At 41.8% G+C, this 21,223-nt stretch overlaps 1 protein-coding gene across 8 annotated transcripts in view; it reads left to right on the top strand.

Moving 5' to 3' along the window:
- Positions 1–21,223, top strand: part of RAB27B (RAB27B, member RAS oncogene family) — a 138,398-nt gene that overhangs the window by 45,942 nt on the left and 71,233 nt on the right. For 3 of the 8 annotated variants that reach the window (XM_089497358.1, XM_089497355.1, XM_089497354.1), the window contains exon 2: positions 16,491–16,577. The exons of 4 other annotated variants lie outside the window; for them this stretch is intronic. The gene's annotated coding sequence lies outside the window, so the exon portion shown is untranslated. Of the gene's footprint in view, positions 1–14,452; positions 14,510–16,490; positions 16,578–21,223 lie in introns of those variants that run through there. One more of the 8 variants, XM_089497357.1, reaches the window with a different exon arrangement.

The raw sequence follows: 21,223 nt of genomic DNA, 5'->3' as shown, positions 1-21,223 counted from the left end.
GCCACATTTTGTTCATTTATACTATTTCCTCTTCAAGATTGGGCTCAGGAAATCACCCTCTCTTGGAGCAAGTTTTTGACTCTTTTATAACTTAGTGGGTTTTGTTTAAAGGATGCTGAAAATATTAAATCAGATAAATACTTAAGTGGCACTAATATGGGAGAGAAGGCAGATAGTGTACCTGAACTATGATGGAAAGTCCAAGACAAATGGTTCACTATGAATCTAATTTTGCCCACAAATATATCCATCAAAGGGAGGGGGAGTCAGGTTTGACCCACGTAAGAAAAAAATGGGACTTCCTTCTCTTTGTGAAACAAGACTAGACAGTTTGGTATAGCAGTTAGAATGTGGAACTAGGATTTGGTAGATCCAGGTTGTCATTCATTCTGAGTCATGAAACTCACTATGCCATTCAGAGCTGGTGCCAAAACAGGTGCCTAAATTAAGAATGTAATTTGCAAATTTTCCATGGGGTCTAGGAATATTTCCAAGGGACACCATGAGCCCTCGTGAGAAACATCCATGCACCTGGAGAGGAAGGTTTCCAGGTCAACTGACCTATATCCTAGATTCATTTCACCATTCTTGATTTAACATGACATTTTAGATCCAGTAAAGCAGGTTTTTTGGCTCTTTCTCTTTCAATACAGATAAAGGTTGAAGAAAGATAATGGTTTTAATGAGAGCTGCAATTAATTGCTTTCCATGATGGTTATACTATTTGTTTTGTCTCCTTGCTACTTCTGGTGGAGGGATTCCCAGTGTGTGCTATGGTCTAATCAGTTGCCATCTGTGGGCGGGGCTGGCGTTCCAGCTGCATTCGGGGCGGAGTTTACTTCCCCTTGACTCTGGAACACGTGTGCCACAAAGAGAGGACACAGGGTGCAGTGCAACAATAACTTTAATTAACCAAACTTTTCCTTCTCCGGATAACAGTCAAACAAAACACAACAGTGGGCTGTTAGGGCTCCTAGCCCCTTTCCATTAAACTCTCCCGTCCGGGCTGTTTTACAGGGAGGAGTCCGCCTCTGGGGAAATAGGACCCCTGCGATGCTTCTCGAGGGGTTCCGTTTCTGCTTTTTCCCGACCTTGAGGCAAGGGCCCAACCTCCCAACATTCCCCTCTCGGGTCCCACCACTCGTCCTCTAAGTCCGGTAACTTGCAAGCAGTCCAAGCCTCGACATCGGGAAAAGGAAAATCCCCCTCCTCCCGTGGGTCCTGCAATTGCACCTCTTCGTGCGGTCCTCGTCTCAGGCGCGTCCCTCGACGCCTCAGTGATACTGGGGTACCGCTCCATCCCGGACTCTGCCGTACCTGCCCTTTCCCTCTCTCGGCCGCCACTTCCCGTCCAACTCTTCCGCGTCCCAGCCTCCTCGCCCGCTCTGGCCCTGCCTCTTTTATCCCCCCAGGGACTATCTCCGCCTCTCCCTCCAACTCTGCCCCCTCGCTCTCCTTTCCCCAGCTATCTCCCATCCCCACCTGGCCCTCCTTAGCCTCCTCATCCCTCCCAGCAGCTATAGCCTCACTACACCATCATGGGTGCAAGGGATATATATGTGCGTGTGATGTGCTTGTGTAAAGATGTCTTGGTTCTCTGTTTATACAAGCTTGTTAAAATTGCAACTGACAATGTAAATAGGAATTATAGCAGTAAGAATCAGTGCTGTTTAGTGGTTACAGCACTGGACTATGATTCTGGAGGCCAGCATTCAAATCCTGGCTTGGTCATGTAAATCCACTGGGTGACCTTGGGCAAATCACACTCTCTCAGTCTCAGAGGATAGCAATGGCAAATCCCCTCTGAAGAAAACCCCATGATAGGTTTGCCTTAAGGTTGCCATACAGACAATGCAACCAATAATCAATTTAGAACATGCAATTCCACAAGAAGGTTGCCTTTTAAAAACAAACAAACCAGGGCTCTCCAAAAGTGTAGTATTCTGAGTTTATTAGATGTCATAAAATTTTTTGAAGAACACTTGTAATAAGTTGGAAAGTGTTCATAAGAATCATACAGGTAAAAAGTGTAAACAAACTATGAGAAGGTTTTATAGAGAATCCACAGTATCTGTAGTTGAATAATTATCTCAGCTAGTTGTTTTAAACTGGATTGATTTTACATTTTAACATAATGGATCCTAAAATTTTCTATTTTGCTACTATTTAGTTGTCCCAAGGGAACATAGCTTCAGTTTATCAGAGTATGCCTCATTTTAGAAGCATGTGTGGTTACGTAGTTAGGTTTCATCAAAGGATTTCACATGTCAGCAGAGTTTAAATTGCACTTCTTCCCCAATCCTGCTGGTGCCCTCATGGTTGCTGTGTAGCTGATATGATTAGTACAATGAGTCTTCAGAAAGCTGCTCCCTTGTTCTTGAAGCTGGGATCTCAAATATTTTTCCCAAATCTCAAAATTATGTTTGCATAACTTTGTGGGATTTGAGCCTGGATTACATGTTCTGAATTTCAAAACTAAATAAGAACCCAAATTTAAACACTAGTCTGACTCATAAGTAATTCCCTTCCTTATTGCAAATACGATGAATGTAGACCTTGAATATGATTTTAAAAAAATCTTGACAGGCTTAAGAATCGTGTACTGGGGCCCACCATCTGCCAGTTTAAAAGAAGATGTTAGTTCTTGCTTTCTTAATTTTTCATATAAATAATAATTATTATTTATTTATATTTTCCTGCCTCTCCTTGCAGATCAAGGCAGGATTACAACCTGATAAAAATACAAACAACAACAATAGTCTCAAATTAAAACCTAAGCCTTATCATAATACGACAGTAAATAACAGTTAAGATTACTCAATAGACATGGTCAAAAAGAGTGGAACATTGGGTGGATGGCTATCTTATACAGGGTCCAGGTAGGGTAGCAGCAGGCTTCTTTTAGCTCTCCTCAGGATGGACTAAGCTTTTTGTCTTTCACCACTCTATTCAAAGAAGGAAAAGGTTTCTTTTTTGGTAGGAGTTAAGGTACAGTAATTACATTGCACCGTGGATAAGTTCACCCAACTTTTTGAGGTCAATTTTTTAACTAACATTTCAAGTATATACAGTACTTACTTTGGGGGGTAATAGAGGTATAACAAAGCCACATTTCAAAATTAACATCATGAGAGTGAACAAAATAATGCCATTGGTGCAATTAGGAATAGTTTCTAGTTACAGCGCCCCCCCCCCCCCTTTCTCTGGTTTCCCTTTCATGCATTTGAAGATTTGTGGATTCGATCAATATTTTATCTCCAGGGATCTCTAGGTCCGCCAAGGTGATTCTGTGGTTAACTTCTGTTGGAGTCATGCTGGAGGACCTAGAGATTCCTGGAGAAGTGCTTACTGGGGGTCCAGCACCACTCTCTCCTCTGCCTTAGCAGCATTGAAATGACTGATCTGCCAGTAAGTGTTCTGACTTTCATTAAGGCGCAATCCAAAAAGATACACAAGTTGACAACAGAAGCTCCACTGACTTGCAAAGGCAAGAAAAAAAATTGTTGTGAAAGAAGTTTATCCCCCTACAGTAGTGGTGTCACCCTCCCCTTCTTAGGGTATCACCTGGTGTGGTCTGAATCCCTTGCACCCCTCCAGTAATGCCTTGGCATGGCATGTTTATGCAGCCTCACTACTGAATCATAGAGAACCAGAGCTGACATCTTTCTTTAACTATGTATTGCAGAAAAATAAAGTAATTGCTGGTCAAATATCTTCCAGGAAAGCTTTCCATCATTACTGATTTTTTATCTGAAAAACTTCTGATTATCCAAAGAACCTCATTATCGGAGGCAAACCAGAGTTTCTGTTTCTAGCCAAACTCAGTACAGTCCACCCTTAGTATCCACGGACTTGCCCTCCTCAGGTTTGAGTACCCACGGATGACAAATCCACGTTGTCCCCAATGCATTACAGGAATTCTGTAAAGCTAAAATGGAACTCGCTCACTCACATCATCAGGGCTGTGCTTCCACCAAGGGTGGTGTGGAAAGATCTGTCTGTCTGTCCTTCCACCTGCAGTGCCTTGGGCCCCCTCCAGATCCTGCCTGTGGGTCCCCCTCAAATCATGTCAGCTTGGTTACTCTGTCTCTTCTGGTTCCTCCCTTGCCCCAATGAGCCAGTGGCATGGCAGCAGCATGCATGCACCACTATTGGGGATAATGGATGGGATTTGAGCATCCACAGGTTTTGGACCCGAACCCAATAGATACCAAGAGCTCACTGTAATTCATCCTAAAGGCTAGTAGGATCAAGCCATTGGATAAGTTATTACCCTACAACCTGGAACATTCCTGATCTTACCTGATATTGGAAGCTACTCAGTGTTGGGCCTATTTGGAGATGACCATTAGGGAAGAACAGGAATTTCCAGGTAAGGCTAGGAATGAATCCTGCTGAAAAGTCTGGACTGTACTGCCAGACAAAGTTGACAATACTAGGATAAATGGATCAGTGCTTTGGATCAATAAGACAATAAATGGTTCAAGAAGGCAACTTCCTATGTTCATATCTGCTTAATTAGTGAGTGGGATAATAAATGAGAGTGTTATTTTAAAAGGCTGACAATTATTAGTGGATAAAACAAAAGAACTGAGAATGTGAACCAGAGTTATTATTGAAAATTGAAACAGCTAAAGGGCTGTTAACTGAAATAACACAATGGAGGCAGAAATTCATAAAGAGCAGAAGAAAAATCAATATAAAGCACATTTGGTTTTGGTAAAGCCTCCAGTGAAGAGCGATACCATGGACAGCCAGAAAAACAAACAAATTGGTCCTTTACCAGATCAAGCCTGAACTCTTCCTGGAAGCAAAGATGATGAAACTGAGATCATTGTACTTTGGCCACATCAAGAAAAATGGCAATAATGCTAAGGAAGGTAGAAGGCAACAGAAAGAGAGGAGGAACACATGCCTGATGGATAGACTCAATCAGAGAAGTCACAAGCCTGGATTTGCAGAACCTGAGCAGAGCAGTGGAGGATGGGGGAGGGGGCTTGCATCCACAGGGTTGCAAAGTGAAATCAAAATATATACCAATATCTAAATCTAAATATTTAGTGATAAAGATAATTGGAGTTGTGTATTATTTTCTGTCTCAGGAACAAGGATATACAGGAAGCCTCTGTAAATTTTGAGAGAGGTAAGGAAAGATATATATGTGTTGTTGCCAGGAACAGTGCTTGATGCTCCATAGAACACAGAAGTTTTGTCTGCCAAACTATCACAAGATTGTATGTGATCAGAATGGCTTCTTCCTCCCGGTACACATGATTTGGGAGAAAACAGAGTGAGAACAAGTTCACAAGCAGGTTGGCACAAACATTTGAGTGAAGTCAAGGGTCTAGAACAAGCTGTGCTGTTTATAATTGGCAGTAACAAGGTCAGATAAAATCTGTGGTATGTGACGAGTTTAAGCTGTAACTGAAATGTGGAGCTATGCTCATGGGACTCTTTCCCTTGTGATTTGTTAACAAAAATGGCTTGATCTAATAATTTCCTTTCCAGCGCACATAAATACACCCCCACATACTTTACACACCAGAGATCTGTGCATTTAAAAAATGACAGCTGTCCACCAATTAAAGAATGTTAAGCTGATGAATCATTTCACCTTTTAAACATTTAATTGATAACTTAATTAAACACATTTTCAGATCATGAGTAAAGGTGGCTTTTGGAGATGCTGAAGGTAGTGTAGAAATATTCAGATTAATACACAAATTCATTGTGAGAAAAAAGGACTATCTTTAAGACTCTCTTTTTCATTCCCCAGAGCAGTAGCTCCTGTGAACCTTCAGCTACTAGCTCCATGATAAAAGTATTGGTTTGTCTTTTTAGCTGTCCATGGTATTCAGCCCCAAATGAGTTGATTTTACTCCTATCACCTTTCTTCATTGTCCAGCTTTCACAACCCCCCATAGAAATGGGACTATGATGGCATGAACAATTCTAACTTTAGTATTGTGATATATCTTTGTCTAGTTCCTTCATAGCCTTTCCAAGTCTTAAGTCTTCTTCTGATTTCTTGATTGTTGTCTCCATTCTGATTAATGACTGAACCAAAATATGGAAAATCTTGAACTATTTCAATGTCTTCATTGTCTGCTTTGAAGTTATGTAAATAAGATGAGACCATTATTTATGTTTTTCTTAATGTTCAACTGTCAGTCAGTGGAACTTGATAAGCCACCACTTGTAAATATTGGATTGATTCAATGCGTCTATGCTATTTGGGATTAATAATTGGATTTAGGCCATGGACTGAAAAATATGCAATGTTTAAACTGGGCACTGAGCATAGGCAGTGTTTTAATAATTAAAGAGGCGGAGGGATACATTCTCCTTCCTTTAGAATTAAGGATTATGATTATCCTGCCCTCATACATCTTTCTTGATAATCTCACAGTTAAAAGAAATGGCAAAATTTTATATATCAACATACTTGTAAATGCTGAAACTCTGCATCAAAAGCTAGCCAAACAGCCAGCCCAAAATATTAACCATTTTAATCCAATTATATTTCCAGGGAATGTTCAGGTCTTGCTGTACCTCCATCACCACCACACTGAGAAATCTGTAGTGCGTTCTCTGTAAACAGAAAATAATGAAGCAATTTCAATCAGCATTTTGAAATGGTTAGCTTGATATAACCTCGAAGGCTGATGTTTTGCTCGTAAAATGTCAACTGTAATGGCATGTTCGAAACACATTTTGTTTGGACCCATAAAACAATGAATACTAACAGGAGTTGAATTTACAAGAAGTGAAGTGATCTGATGTCACCCCATTTCAATTTGAGCATTAGATTTGGTTCCAGATACAAAAAAGTTAGAGAAGAAAGATATTAAGCTATCAATTTGAGGGGAGAGTGTAGGCCATCCTTATCCTCCTAAAAGCTTCCCCTCCTAAAAGCTAAGACCTTCAGAGTGATCTATTCAGCTGGCCAGCAAATTTGAGAAAGCAGCTGATAGTAGTACAGCTACCAGGGCTTCTAGAACTATCTCACATTGAGGAATACTCAGAATGAGGCATTATTTGGCAGGTTTGGAGATGTTTCTGCCAGCTGCTTTCCTGATCCTGCAACCATCACAGAAAATTGGCTTGAAGCCCCCATCACACTAATGCCTTGCTCTGACAGGTCTCTGAAGTAAAGCATTGTGAATAAGGTGACCATGGAAGTGGTCTAGCGGGCTCCTCAGAATGAAGCCTGATGTCTGATATCATCTGATCTAACACCACATGAATGGTGCAACTCCTCTTCCCAAAGGAAGTAGTAGTGCTGGACCTTTTCTTGATCAGGCACCACCAATCTGGTGTTGCCACTGTTTTCATCAATGATTGTCATACAGTGGGCCCTTGGTATCCACTGGGATTCTAGTCCACCCTGGGCATACCAAAATCCCTGGATGCTCACGATTTATACAATACTCAAGTTATATACAATGGGGTAATAAAATGGTGTCCCTTATATAAAATAGCAAAATCAAGATTTGTTTTTTGGAGTGTGTGTGTGTGTGTCAGTGTGTGTCAGCCCATGGATGGTTGACTCTGTGAATACTGAATCTGTGGATAAGGATGACTGACTTTAAAGAATGTAGTTGTGAATACTTCTTTGATCTAGATTGCAGAGAGGGTGGTGGTCATTTTTAATAGGGGCTTACAGTATAAGCCTCTACAAAGGGATTGCCAAGCCTTATCTCCTGTCTGAGCAGTCAGCCAGCCCGTGAGCTGCCAATAACAACAACTTTTTACTCTTACCTGCCTCTTCCCAAGGCTTAAGACAGGATACAACACAAATTAAAACACACAAAACATTTAAAGACATTAAGTTAAAACACATAAACATAGGACACACTAAAATCACCAACAGTATTTTTTAAACGATACAGATTCAACAAAGATCAAACAAAGAAAAGAGGAATGTTAATACAGATGGTGTAATATAGCTAAAGCACTTTAGTATATTGACTATAATGCCTGTATAACATTTTAAAAAACTCTCAGTGGAAATGGGTGAAAATTAATTTCTGAAATATGCGTGAGACCAGATGTGACAGGCGATATGTGTGTGTGGGGGGGGGGGGGGGGGGAGAAGAGTATACATTGGCAGGGGAAGTGAGGGAAAACCCAGTATATTTCAAGAAAGAGACTGGATGCACTTTGTAAAGTAGCAGGTACAGTCGAAACAGACATAATTGGAAACTCTTGAGACTCCCATAGACTCCCCTCGCCCATCTGGAGATACCCTTAATTTCACTTGAAGTTTCCATTTTCACGTGCACCATGCCACGGGCACTGAATGTCAAATAATCCTTTGATTGCTCTTTAAAAATGATGTTCATTATAACAGAGAAGAATCAGAATACCAGACAGTAACTGGACAATGGCAAACCAAAGAAAAGAGAATATTGCATCCAGACTACCTCATAAAATTTGTAATCAATGATAGTGTGTGTATATATATATATATATATATATATATATATTGAGGACCGTTGCATATAAACAACCCATCAGATTGTTTCTGGGCACAGCCCCTAGCTGGCAGATACTTGCTTAAACACTCTATGTGACAAACATTCACTCTCTTTCATATTCTTCCATTTCACCAAACTTTTTTTTTAAATGACAGCCCCTCCCCCCCCTTTAACTTCAAACTTTAGCCTTAAAGTCCAAAGACAGGTGTGAATGTGTAAGCATTCAGAGTGGCTTTGGAAAACTGACAACAGTGACATTACATATAGTCTCCAAACTTTTACAGATGTAAACCAGGAAACATGTGGCCAAGTAATATTAGAATGTGGTTAAGGGGGCAAAAGGTATAAATGTGGAAGGACAGACAAGCTGGAAGAGACTGCTGTAGTTTCCTTTCGCCTGACTCTATAGGAAAGGGCAAGATTCTGCCCCCTTTCTGAGTTAGTTTTTTTGTTTTTTGTTTTTTTTTTTATTTATATACCGCTATTCCAAAGATCATAGCGGTGAACAGCAAGTAAGCTAATTAGCAAGTAAGCTAATTTGCCTCCAACAGTCTGGGTACTCATTTTAGCGACCTCGGAAGGATGCAAGCCTGAGTCGAGCTTGGGCCCTTTTGCTGGTCTTGAACTCGCAACCTTGTGGTTTTGAGTGAATGGCTGCAGTACAGGCATTTAACCACTGCGCCACCAGGGCTCCTTGAGTGGAAACTACTTTTGCACTTTGAACTCACTTTGCAACAATGGTAGTAAGCCAAGGACAAAGAGGGAAAGTTGCAAGGGGAAAAACTGGGACATTTTAAAAGCAGCTGAAAAAGTGGGAGAATAGAGGCTTAATCAGGTCTGTCCCTGCCAAAGCAGGATGGTTAGAGGGCATGGTATTATATGCTTTGAACAGGCACACCAAACTGATGGTGCAGTGGTTAAATGCCTGTATTGCAACCACTCATTCACAAATCGCAAGGTTGGGAGTTCAATACCAGTCAAGGGCTCAAGCTCAATTCAGGCTTGCATCTTTCTGAGGAGGTTGCTAAAATGAGTACCCAGCTTGTTGGGGGCAATTAGCTTTCACTTTGTAAACCGCTTAGGGAATGCTAAGTGCACTGATAAGCAGTATAGAAATGTACTTGCTATTGTTATTTGTATCTGGATAATAAACATGATTGGTTAAACTCTTATTACCAATATGCAGAGGAATCTTGTAGCACCTTTGAGCCTAAGAGAAAGAATAGTACAAGCTTTCCTAGTGCCTAGGCATAGAACATTACAAGCAGACTGTCTGTGTGAATTGCAACTGAAATGCAAAACTTGTGGATGTGGTGGTGAGATAGCAAGTTCAGTTCAGTTTCATTGGGAGACAAAGGCAGGAGGAAGGATGTTGCCTAAAGTCAAGGCGAGTAGATGATATGAATGGTGGTGGGAGTTATCAGAATGTAGTTTGATGCTGGCTGGGAACCAGATAGGTGATATTATTTAGTGGTTGGCATCACACTACGTTCCAATAACTCTCACCACCATTCATATGGTTATTTACTCACCTTGGGTTTAGACAATATCCTTCCTCCTGCCTATGAAGTTTATCGCACCGGGGTTAAAACGTTCCCCAGTGTGTTCTAACGTGCTCACATGCGGGTGCGCACAGAACGTGATGGGAATGCAATGGGGCCAAGAACCCCATTTTACTGCACACTGGAACACCACCTTTGCCGCCGGGTATTCCAATCGCATTCCCATTGAATTTCAGAGGGCGCCATTTCTGAGAACTGTTTTAAAGTGTTTAATGCACATGAGCACGTTAGAACGCACTGGGGAACGTTTTAACCCTGGCGCGATAAACTTTTTTGTCTCCCAGTGCAATTGAACTGACCTGAACTTGTCACTTCATCACTACACCCACAAGTTTGCATTTCTATTTCCAGCCTGTTTATAAAGGTCAGTTCTTAGGCATTTAATCTATGCATTTTAGGAAACAGATTTGAGTCTACGAAAGCTTATGCTACCAACTTCTTTCTTTCTTTCAGTCTCAAAGGTACTACAAGATTGCACAAACACAGCTGTCTCTTCAAATTTTTATTACCAATGTTAGGAACCTTTTTGCTACAAACAGAGATTTGCAAAATCTAACACGGATTCTTAATACCATGCCCTTTTCTCTTTGACAGTACTGCTGTCCTCCTGTTCAGCTGTAGCTGGATTGTTTTTGTTCCCAAAAAGAATATAATCACTAAGTGCATGGCTGCTTTTTTCCATTCTACTAGGACAAGTTGTGAGTTGTCTATATCTTGTTACAAAATGTATTAATGGCTCTTGCAATATGAAACAGTATATCATATATATTACACATGGTTTTATTCCCTTCTCTTCTCTAGAGAACATACAGCTGAATCATCAGTCATAGTGAAGAGGTACTCTGTATTCTAACATTAGAAATAGTAATAGTCAGTAAGAAAGTCTTACAAGTCTAGGAGTCACTTGTATTTTGCCTGGCAGCATGTCTCCAGCATCTCAGGAAAAGTCTTTCCAACCCTAGTACCTAAGATTCTTCCACCACCATGGCAACTGATCATTTAACTATGTTGTAAATAGGATAGGGAGGTGTGTGTGTGTAACTATTATTATTGTTGTTGTTGTTGTTGTTGTTTATAGTGCCGTAAATTTTGCATGGCACTTTACAACCCAAGATTAAATTGAGCAACAATTTCTTTATAAGAACTATTTCCTCACAGCCCTCATTAAGAAGCTGTTTTGCTGTTCATATCACTGAAATAAAAGTAAGCCAGAGGGAAGGATGATTTAATTTTATTATTTATTTATTTATTTATTTAAGGCCAAGGACACACCCATCTGTCACAGAAAGAATGCGGATTTCCCATTCATTAATCTTGGCATAAAATTATTCTCAAGAAACTGGCTATTCAAGCAATCTAGGAAGATTTTATTTTTAAAGTTGAATGGAAAGAAAATGCAAGAATACTCGCAAAACAACTCTTTAGTTTATTAAAAGGGGAGGAAAGCAGAAACTTGGCAGTAAAAATTGCAGAACTGCTCAAGCTGATTCATTTTTTCACAACATGACTGAAATAAAATTGTCAAGAACAGCTGAAGGATACAAGTTCTCAGAGTCCTTTGCTCCAGCTATTCTAAAAACTCCAAAATGTCACTACCCAGATGGTTTCTAGATACTCTTGACCCTGAACCAGCCCCCTCTGCAACCATGAGCTATGATAAGCAGAGAGACTGATAAAGAGAGAAAGGGAGATCATGTTACATTTCCCTTTAAAAATAAAACAGAACAGTCCTACCTTGGTTATAGGATCATTTATTTTTTTTTAATTTTATTTATATGTCACCTTTCTCCCAAATTGGACCCATGGCAGCTCACAAAAGATGTTTAAATATAACAATAACAACAGCAGCAGCAGCAGCAGCAGCAAAACAGAACAAATTTAAATCACAATTAAAACACCACAGTAATAAGTCAAAAATCTAAGATCCTTAAAAATACTAAGTTAAACATATAAAACCATTTAGAATTGGGCCAGTCATGTAAGACTTGATGCATTGCAGTGGGATACTGTTGTATTTTGCATTCATTAGCAATGTGAAATGCAGGCATTATTTTCATCAAAATCTTAATTAAGAAACAGTTGCATCAACTCTCTTTTTTTCAGTTACTTTTCTCTCCAGCATACCTTTGCTCATACAGGTCTACTGCCACTTCCTCTTCAGGGAAAACTTCAGTAATATACTATAAATCTTTACTAATATGTTACAAGTTTGCCACCCCACAAATATTGATGACTGATACATATTACTTGGGGTGAGGGTAGAATAGGAATATCAGGTTGCTGCTGCTGCTGCTGCTGTTGCTGTTGTTTTAAATAGCATTTCAAGCTCTGTCCACTTTCTTGAAGGGCAAGAAAAAGACGTGTCATATAGAGTGGCCAGATGCAAAAAGAGGATGCTACAGCAAATGAATTTTCCTTTTTCTTCATTAGGAAAACTGCAGGAGCCCTCTTTTACATCAGACATTGGGGTTGTTCTCACTTAAGATTTGAAACGATTTAAAATACAACGTTTTTAATAAAATCGATTCAAAATAACACTGTTCTTATCCTGCTATCCGAATCGCTTTGTTCATCGTTCCCATCTGGTTATTTAAATCGAAGTTTTTACCTGCAAGCGTTCCTACTTGGCATGAAATCGGTGTTTAAATAAAGCGATTCTTCTCCTCCATACCTTATTTGGAGCTGTCAATCAATAGTACGTCAGAATGACGTAACGTTAATCCGGAATATTTGGAAGCGATTTATCTTTTGGCATCGTTTCCATTTCATTGACTGTTTGTGAATTTAGCGAATTTATGAAAGTGAATTTAGAAAACCCAAGCTCTTTCCAGAGGAACTATGGGATAGGTTTTGCATGACAGCATCCCCTCTTCATGTCTCCCAAGACAGCCAGGGAGAATCCCTTCAGAGAGCCCAGAGATCAATGAAGGAGGCTGCTGGAAAAGCAGGGAGGGAGCACTCTTCCCAAAGATTCTCTTTCCAGGGTTGGAGGAGAAGGCAGATTCCATTTGAGAAAGGGAGGGAGAAAGGCTCTATTCCCCCCCCCCCCAATTGATCAGAGCCCTTCCTTGCCTGGACAAGATCAGATGCCTCCTCGCGAGGAGCCTTCCCTTCCCTGCCTGGGCGAGATCAGATGCCTCCTCGCGAGGAGCCTTCCCTTCCCTGCCTGGGCGAGATCAGATGCCTCCTCGCGAGGAGCCTTCCCTTCCCTGCCTGGGCGAGATCAGATGCCTCCTCGCGAGGAGCCTTCCCTTCCCTGCCTGGGCGAGATCAGAGCCCAAGCGGGCAGGGAATGCCTCTTCGAGAGGAGCCTTCCCTTCCTGCCTCTCCTCCGTTAGAAATGGGCTCTCCCCACACAGAGGGGAGGTTGCAAAAATAAAAATAATCCTTATCTCTTATTGAAAGACCACAGCGGACAAAGGGGTGAGGGAAGCAAAAATGGCACAGAGATCAATGGGAGCACAGAGATCAATGGGAGAGGCTTCTGGCAAAGCGAGGCTCTTTCTAGAGGAACTATGGGATAGGTTTTGGAGGGCAGCATCCTGTCTCCCAAGACAGCCAGGGAGAATCCCTTCAGAGAGCACAGAGATCAATGGGAGAGGCTTCTGGCAAAGTGAAGCTCTTTCCAGAGGAACTATGGGAGAATCCCTTCAGAGAGCCCAGAGATCAATGAAGGAGGCTGCTGGAAAAGCAGGGAGGGAGCACTCTTCCCAAAGATTCTCTTTCCAGGGTTGGAGGAGAAGGCAGATTCCATTTGAGAAAGGGAGAGAGAAAGGCTCTATCCCCCCCCCCCCATTGATTAGAGCCCTTCCCTGCCTGGGCGAGATCAGATGTCTCCTCGCGAGGAGCCATCCCTTCCCTGCCTCTCCTCCGTTAGAAATGGGCTCTCCCCACACAGAGGGGAGGTTGCAATCCACCGGGGGAAGCCTTGAGCAGCCGGGACTTCAGGTGTTTAAAGCGCTGAAGAGATTAAGCGCCTGTAAACCATTAAAATAAAAAATAAAAATAATCCTTATTTCTTATTGAAAGACCACAGCGGGGTGAGGGAAGCAAAAATGGCGACAGCCAGACGGATGGGGACAGAAAGGGCAACTCCCCCAAGGCCAGCCCCATCGCAGTCCGCTCCTCCCATTCATCTAACGCAATTTCAAAGGCTGTCGTTCCTATTTAAATGCTCCGGTTCCTAAATCGAATCAATGGAAAAATGTAGGTCGGACCCTAGTGTTTTTTTAACACGCGTTAAATGAGGAAAACTCGATTCAAAATTTTATTCCGCTCTACAATTCGATTTGTAGTGGGGACGATTGCGGGTTGCTCTAGAACCGTTCTAGGTTTAAATCGGATCCTAATAGGAACGCCACTCCTTGGATTCGATTCAGAACGCGGGGTTTCACCTAGTGAGAACAACCCCTAAGCAATTACAAGGCATTCACTATGTGTGGATGACAGAGATCTCCAGGAAGACTGGTATGCGTGTCAAACTATCCAGGATCATCAGCATTCCATTTTGTGTTTACAGTAACCCTTGAAATTGGTCCAGGGCTGCTGCTGGACTGCAGAATTAATGCAATCACCACTTTAACTATCGTGGCTCCATTGTATGGAATCTTGGGATCTGTAGTTTGTTGCAGCACAGACTCTCTGACAGAGAAGGTTAAATCTCTCACAAAACTACAAATCCCTGAATTCCATAACATTGAACCATGGCAGTTAAAGCAGTATCATAATGAATTAATTCTGCAGTGTAGATGTAGTCCAGGGAAACAAACCGGTGGTTATCCTATGTAAGATGCAAACACTATGTGACTGGAACTCCCATTTTTAAAACCTTAAAGCAATCTATAGTTTTTGGTGGGTTTTTTGGGCTATGTGGCCATGTTCTAGAAGAGTTTATTCCTGACGTTTCTCTAGCACCTGTGGCTGGCATCTTCAGAGAATGCTGGCATGGAGGAGAGTGGGGTCTCTTGGCATTCACATTTCAATGGCGTAGTGGAATACTGCAAAGCTAAAAGCAATGAGGAGGGCATGAAAGTCTCTTGTATCATCTGGCCTTAAATGGGAATGTGTGTCTTGATTACCATATCAAATCAAATCAGCCTTTTCTTGCCCGTACATTCCAAGAGAGAACAAGAACTGATTTTGCAGTTTATGAAGTTTTCACACCAGTGCTTACCGTGGATTAAGCACCAGTAAAGCACCCTGAAGCGCAAGGGTGTGAAAGCCGGTTGTGCTTTTGAAACGCCAGTGAAGTGTCCTCTCGTCTCTACTGTCCTTGAATTGTTCATGGAGCAGCCATTTCATATTAATGCAAAGTTCCCATTAATAGGAAATGGCTGCTCCACGAACGATTCAAAGATGGTAGAGGCGAGGGGACAGCGGAAAGCGGCGGATCGGGGCCTCAGCGGCTGCCGCTCTGGACACTGAGGCCCCGAACCAGCGGGGAAAGGTGCACCTACAGGCCGCCCCTAAGGGGCGATCTGTAATGCGCCTAAGTTAAGATACAAACTGCTGAACCTGGAAGGATAGATGTCATGTCCCCAAAATGGTGCACAAGGATCTCCCCTGATGTTTGCCAATTTTATTCTAATTATTTTTGAGGCAGAAATTGAATTCTATTGTTAAACTAGGTTGCTGAAAAGACAGAGATGCAGATATGAGTCAAGAAAACTGTGTCAGTACATAGTCCTTAACATTTCTACCGATAAGGTATGCAGAAATGGCCTTAGAACCAGCACAGAACATTCCCTGCCCTTTCTGTTTTACCTTGTTGTTATTGCTGTTGTTAGCTGTCCTTGAGTCAACTTCAGCTCATGGCAATCCTGTGTATGAGACATCTCCAAGCCCCCTGTCCTCCCCTTTTTGGCTTAGGTCTTGTAGATTCAGGCCCATGGCCTCCCTGATTGAGTCTTTCTATCTGGCACGTGGTGTTCCTCTCTTTCTACAGCCTTTTGCTTTTCCATACATTATTGTCTTTTCCAGTGATTTATGCCTTCTCATGATGGGCCAAAGTATGACATCTTGGCTTCCACAAAGAGGCTTGAGCTGTTCATGCTTGATCTGTTCAAGAATCAATTTGTTTCTCTTTTAGGTTGTCCACAGGATCCTTTGCATTCTTCTCCAACACCACATCTCAAATGAGTTGATTTTCTTCTTATCTGCTTTTTTTACTGTCCAGGGGTCACATGGTGATGGTGAATACAATGGACTGGATGATTCTTGTTTTCATATTCTTGTTCCTGGTTTTATAAAAGATTACATGGCTTGAAGGAATTATCTATTGCCATGTGAAACTAAAATGGCTGCTTCTGCTAAACATTTTCTCTATTCATAGGATGTACATATAGCTATATACTTAACAGTCATCAGTGAGGCACTGTCCTTGGAAGGCAAAGCTTGCTTCTTTGTTAATGTTGCCCCCCCCCTTTTTTTTTCCATCCACCACCCACAGAGTTGTATGAAAAAGCTGTGATGGGAAAGAAGACTTCATTTTCACCCACTTTCCTGTTTTGAAGGATTCTTCACAATCAGAAAAGAGGTAATCATGATTAATTTTGTCTCAGTTTGTGTCTAGTGCATTCTCTCTCTTTCTCTCTGTCTAATGATACAAAAATAATTTTGGGTTTTGGAAGACAATTTTGGAGTATTTTAGATTTCATAATTCCAGATAAGTGAGACTCAACCTGTACAGAAGAACTGTAAAAATATTAATGAGTGGAAGCAAACTTCGTCCTTTCCAACTAGGCTGAATCCATACTTGCAAAATAATCCAGATCCAGTATGCAATACATTATCCTGATTTCACGTTGTTTATGACACACTGAGTCATAAAAACCCAGACTCAAACTGATAGCCGTACATTCCCTGGCCAAATTCAAATTGGTACAAAAGGTGTTTGCTCCTGTCCACTTTCCTCCCTTCCCATCATGAATAAACCTATGCACCAATAGCTTTTCTTGTTTTTCTGTCAGTCTTATCACCTAGCTTGGATGCCTACCCCCCATCTTTCCCACCCCAGTGAGTAAGTGGGGGAACTTTAAATCTCTTCTGACACAGGAGAAGAGGAGCCGAGGAGAAGGAGAAAGATTTTTTTTTCTTCCCTCACTTCTCTTTCCATTTTGAATCTTTAACTGAATTAACACTGACATATACTTAACAAGCTCCTTCTTCTTGGTGTGATGTTTGGCTGGTGAACTTCTTCCAGGCCTGCAGATACTTGCCTTTTGTGTTTAGATGATGCTAGTTACTTAAATACTAGTGCTTAGTGAACTGAGTGTACTGTTAGTATATATAAAATGAAATTTATAGCTGTGGATGACCTATCTTGTAAAGAGGATTGTTTCACTGGGAAACTCAAATGGTGTTTGTCTTGACAATGTAGGGGCTAGTGAGGGGGGGGGGGAGTGTGTGATGTTTCTTCTAGTGATCACTTGAGTGCCTAATGTTGATCAGTGGAATTTTAGTTATTTGTTTAAAGCATTTCTATTCTACTTCTCTGTCAAACAAGGCTCAGAGTGGCTTACAGTGATTCAGTAAAAGAAAGCACCTGCCTACAACCTTATTATCTAAAAATACAGACAAGGGGAAAAGAATGGGGAGGAAAAACAAACAAACAAACAAACAAACAGTCTTTTTAGCAGCATTGTCTCCACTTTTGAGATCTCCTTTTGCTAGTTTCCTAGAATGGATGCTGCTGGTGACAGTTTTCTTTATAAAAATTATTATAATAATTATTTTGCATGTTAAATGACACCTGCTGGAAGCTCACATAGCAACTGATTTCCGAGAAAATCCCTTCACTTTTGAAGGACCGAAGCAGCCAATTTTAAAAAAAGAGGCAGGGGTTCAAGTTGGAATTTTTCAGGAGTGCCTTGAATATACCCCAAAGTCTGCCTTCCTGGACGGGAAACCGAGGCTGTAAGAAGAAAAAGTTCTACCTGCATAAGAAGTCCTAGAAACTCTAATATGAGAACTGACAATTTTTTTAGACAAGTCGAACTGGTAGCAACTGCACACTCATACTTATGGGATTGGAATTAATGTCCACTATTTTGCAAACATTATGTATCCTGAATTCTCCCCTAACTTCCTCAGCGAATTGTTTTTTCCAGTACTGTAATGCTGTTATCTTAAACACTCTAGAGATACCATTATTTCCTGTTAAGTAAAAAGAATGTTCTTTCAAACTGGCAAAACAAAACCGTCCTTATAGTACAAAGTATCAGTATGACATCCACTGCATTGCCATTGAAATAAACCTGCACATGTCAAAACCTCATTGTATCTGTCATTATAAGTATATGAAAGGAAGCGAAAGAAAAAGTCATCCCTGATTATGTTTAGGAAGAAACCTTCAAGAGGTCTCTAGAGGGGTCATATTGTTTTTGTTTGCTTACACAAGGCTGACCTGACTTGGGGGTACACCTACACTGTACAAATAATGCAGTTTGACACTACAGTAGTTCCTTGACATTTGTGGCTTTGACACTCATGGTTTTGATTATTCGCAAGGTCAAGGCTGCTGAGCATGCACTCCTCCTCCCCATCTCTGCCAGGGAGATGGAGGCATGTACTGTATGTGTGCACTGCTCCCCCCCCCACATTTGATTCACGAATTTTGACCCTGTGAATGTCTAGGGTCGACTGTAAATGTTGTAGGACCATCCTATAGAATCCTGGGATTTGCAGGTTTGCCACGTCTTTCATGTTCTCTGCCAAAGCATGCTGGTGCCTCACAAAACTACAAATGCAAAGATTATGTAGGATGGAGTCATGGTAGTAAAAATGATGTTAAACGACTTTATTTTTACACTGTAGATGCACCCTATGTTGTTTCATTGCAGAGGAGCATGTTTGAGTTTTGAATAAAAAGTTTGCTGAAACAGGATAAACTGTACTTGTTTGCTTGCTTGTTTTATATCCTGCCTTTCTCATGATAGGATTCAAGATGGCTCATGATACTTATGGGGCTTTTGTAGGAGGAACCTGTCCCTATTCATTCCATGTTATTTCTGCCTTTGGGACCAAATGTTCTCCCCCCCCCCCCCCCCCATACATTTATATGGCTTCTCTGATGTCTTTAAATATTCTGTTAATATTCTGAGGTATACCTGTACATTCTTTACCTTTGAAAGACATTTTTGTTTGGAAAATAATAATAATAAATTTTTATTTTTACCCCGCCTTTCCAAAATATGATCAAGGCGGCTTACAAAATTTAAAAACATTACAAACAGGATAAAAATTCAATATAAAAAGTTAAGAACACTACTGCAAAAAACAAAAACAGGAACAGGAAATCAATAAAATACACATGTCAAGGGCAAAGAGAAGGAGAGAATAATTGACATCGATCCGAGGTCGAAAGGGAAAAAAGAGGGCAGGGAAATAAATAAACAATCTAACTAAGGTGGGAAGGCCAGCCGAAATAGATACGTTTTCAAGTTTTTCTTGAAAGTAACTAGTGAGGCGGCGGAGCGAAGCTCTACAGGGAGCTTGTTCCAGAATGAAGGGGCAGCGATGGCGAAAGCCCTCTGTGAAGTCCGTACAAGGTTAGACCTAGGGACCTCCAACAATTTAGTCCCAGAAGTTCTGAGTGTGCGGGGCGGATTATATGTGGAGAGGTGGTCCTCCAAGTACCCTGGGCCCAAGCCATTTAGGGCTTTATAGGTCAAAACCAACACCTTGTATTGAGCTCGGAAGCGGATAGGCAGCCAGTGAAGGTCTTTTAAAATAGGTGTTATATGGTCCGACCTGGAGCTACCAACGACCAATCTAGCTGCCATGTTCTGCACCAATTGCAGCTTCCGGGTTTGGTACAAGGGTTGCCCCATGTAGAGCGCATTGCAGAAATCCAATCGAGAGGTTACCAAAGCATGTACGACAGATTCAAGGTCCTTACGGTCCAGGTAGGGATGCAGCTGGCGTATCAGCCGAAGCTGATAACAAGCACTCCTGACCGTCGCATCCACCTGAGAAGTCAGCTGGAGCAACAAATCAAGGAGCATTCCCAAGCTGCGCACCGAGTCCTTCAGGGGGAGCGTGACCCCATTCAGGACCGGGTGACAGATCTCACCACCCGAAGCCGGGGAACCTATCACCAGTACTTCCGTTTTCCCTGGATTCACACTGAGTTTGTTCTCCCTCATCCAGCCCTTTACCAACGCCAAGCAGGCATCTAGAGGAGAGATGCCATCCTTAGTTACTGCATCAGTCGGAGACATAGAGAAAATTATCTGGGTGTCATCAGCGTACTGATAACACCGCGCCCCATGTCTCCAGATGATCTCTCCCAGCGGCTTCATGTAAATGTTAAATAGCATAGGGGACAAAATCGCTCCCTGAGGGACACCAGATGTCAGGGCCCTGCTATCGGAGCGACAGTCCCCCAGCTCCACCATCTGGGATCTGCCCGAGAGGTAGGAACGGAACCACTGTAGAGCAGTGCCCCCAATTCCCAACTCCCTCAGGCGTCCCAGAAGGATACCATGATCGATGGTATCGAAGGCCACTGAGATGTCCAAGAGCACTAACAGGGACACGCTCCCCCTGTCCATGCCCAGACGGAGGTCATCAAATAAGGCGACCATGGCAGTCTCAACTCCATAACCCGCCCGGAAGCCGGTTTGAAATGGGTCCAGAAAATTGGTGTCATCCAAGATCGATTGAAGCTGGAAAGCGACTGCTCTCTCGATCACCTTCCCCAAAAAAGGCAGCAGCGAGATGGGAAAACAGTTGGAAAACATATTCAGTGAAGCTTGATGTCATTACAGTTGTTACCCATTCCACCAGCAGTCTCCTTTTGCTGTGGACTTGCTGAACAGGTTTTTCCAGGGTTCAGTGCTTGAGACTCAGTGCAGCTGGACACTTTTAACCTCACCACTCTGCCAAATATATTTCCTTCATCTTCAGTGGATGGCTGAATACTTTCAGCTAATGTGTAAAATGAGTGCAGCTTTAGTGTAATCTGAGTTTTGATGCACTGAATGCATTGGGTTTTGGTGTAATCTGAGATGAAAATTGGTGATGTGGCAATGCAATCGTACTTGCAAGTCATCACAGGTTACTGATGAACATGTATGAGTAAACTAGCTAAAGATGCACTGTAAGCTTCAGAAGCCTCTCCTTCTTTGGAGGTCTTTAAACAGAGACTGGATGACCATCTGTCAAGGATACTTTAATTGT

Source organism: Sceloporus occidentalis, unplaced genomic scaffold (genome assembly GCF_023333645.1).
Source record: "Sceloporus occidentalis isolate IW3139 unplaced genomic scaffold, rSceOcc1.0.p SCAF_1, whole genome shotgun sequence".
Classification (NCBI taxonomy): Eukaryota; Metazoa; Chordata; class Lepidosauria; order Squamata; family Phrynosomatidae; genus Sceloporus; species Sceloporus occidentalis.
Note: the sequence above shows the minus strand (reverse complement) of the source record. Positions and strands in the feature narration are given on the sequence as shown.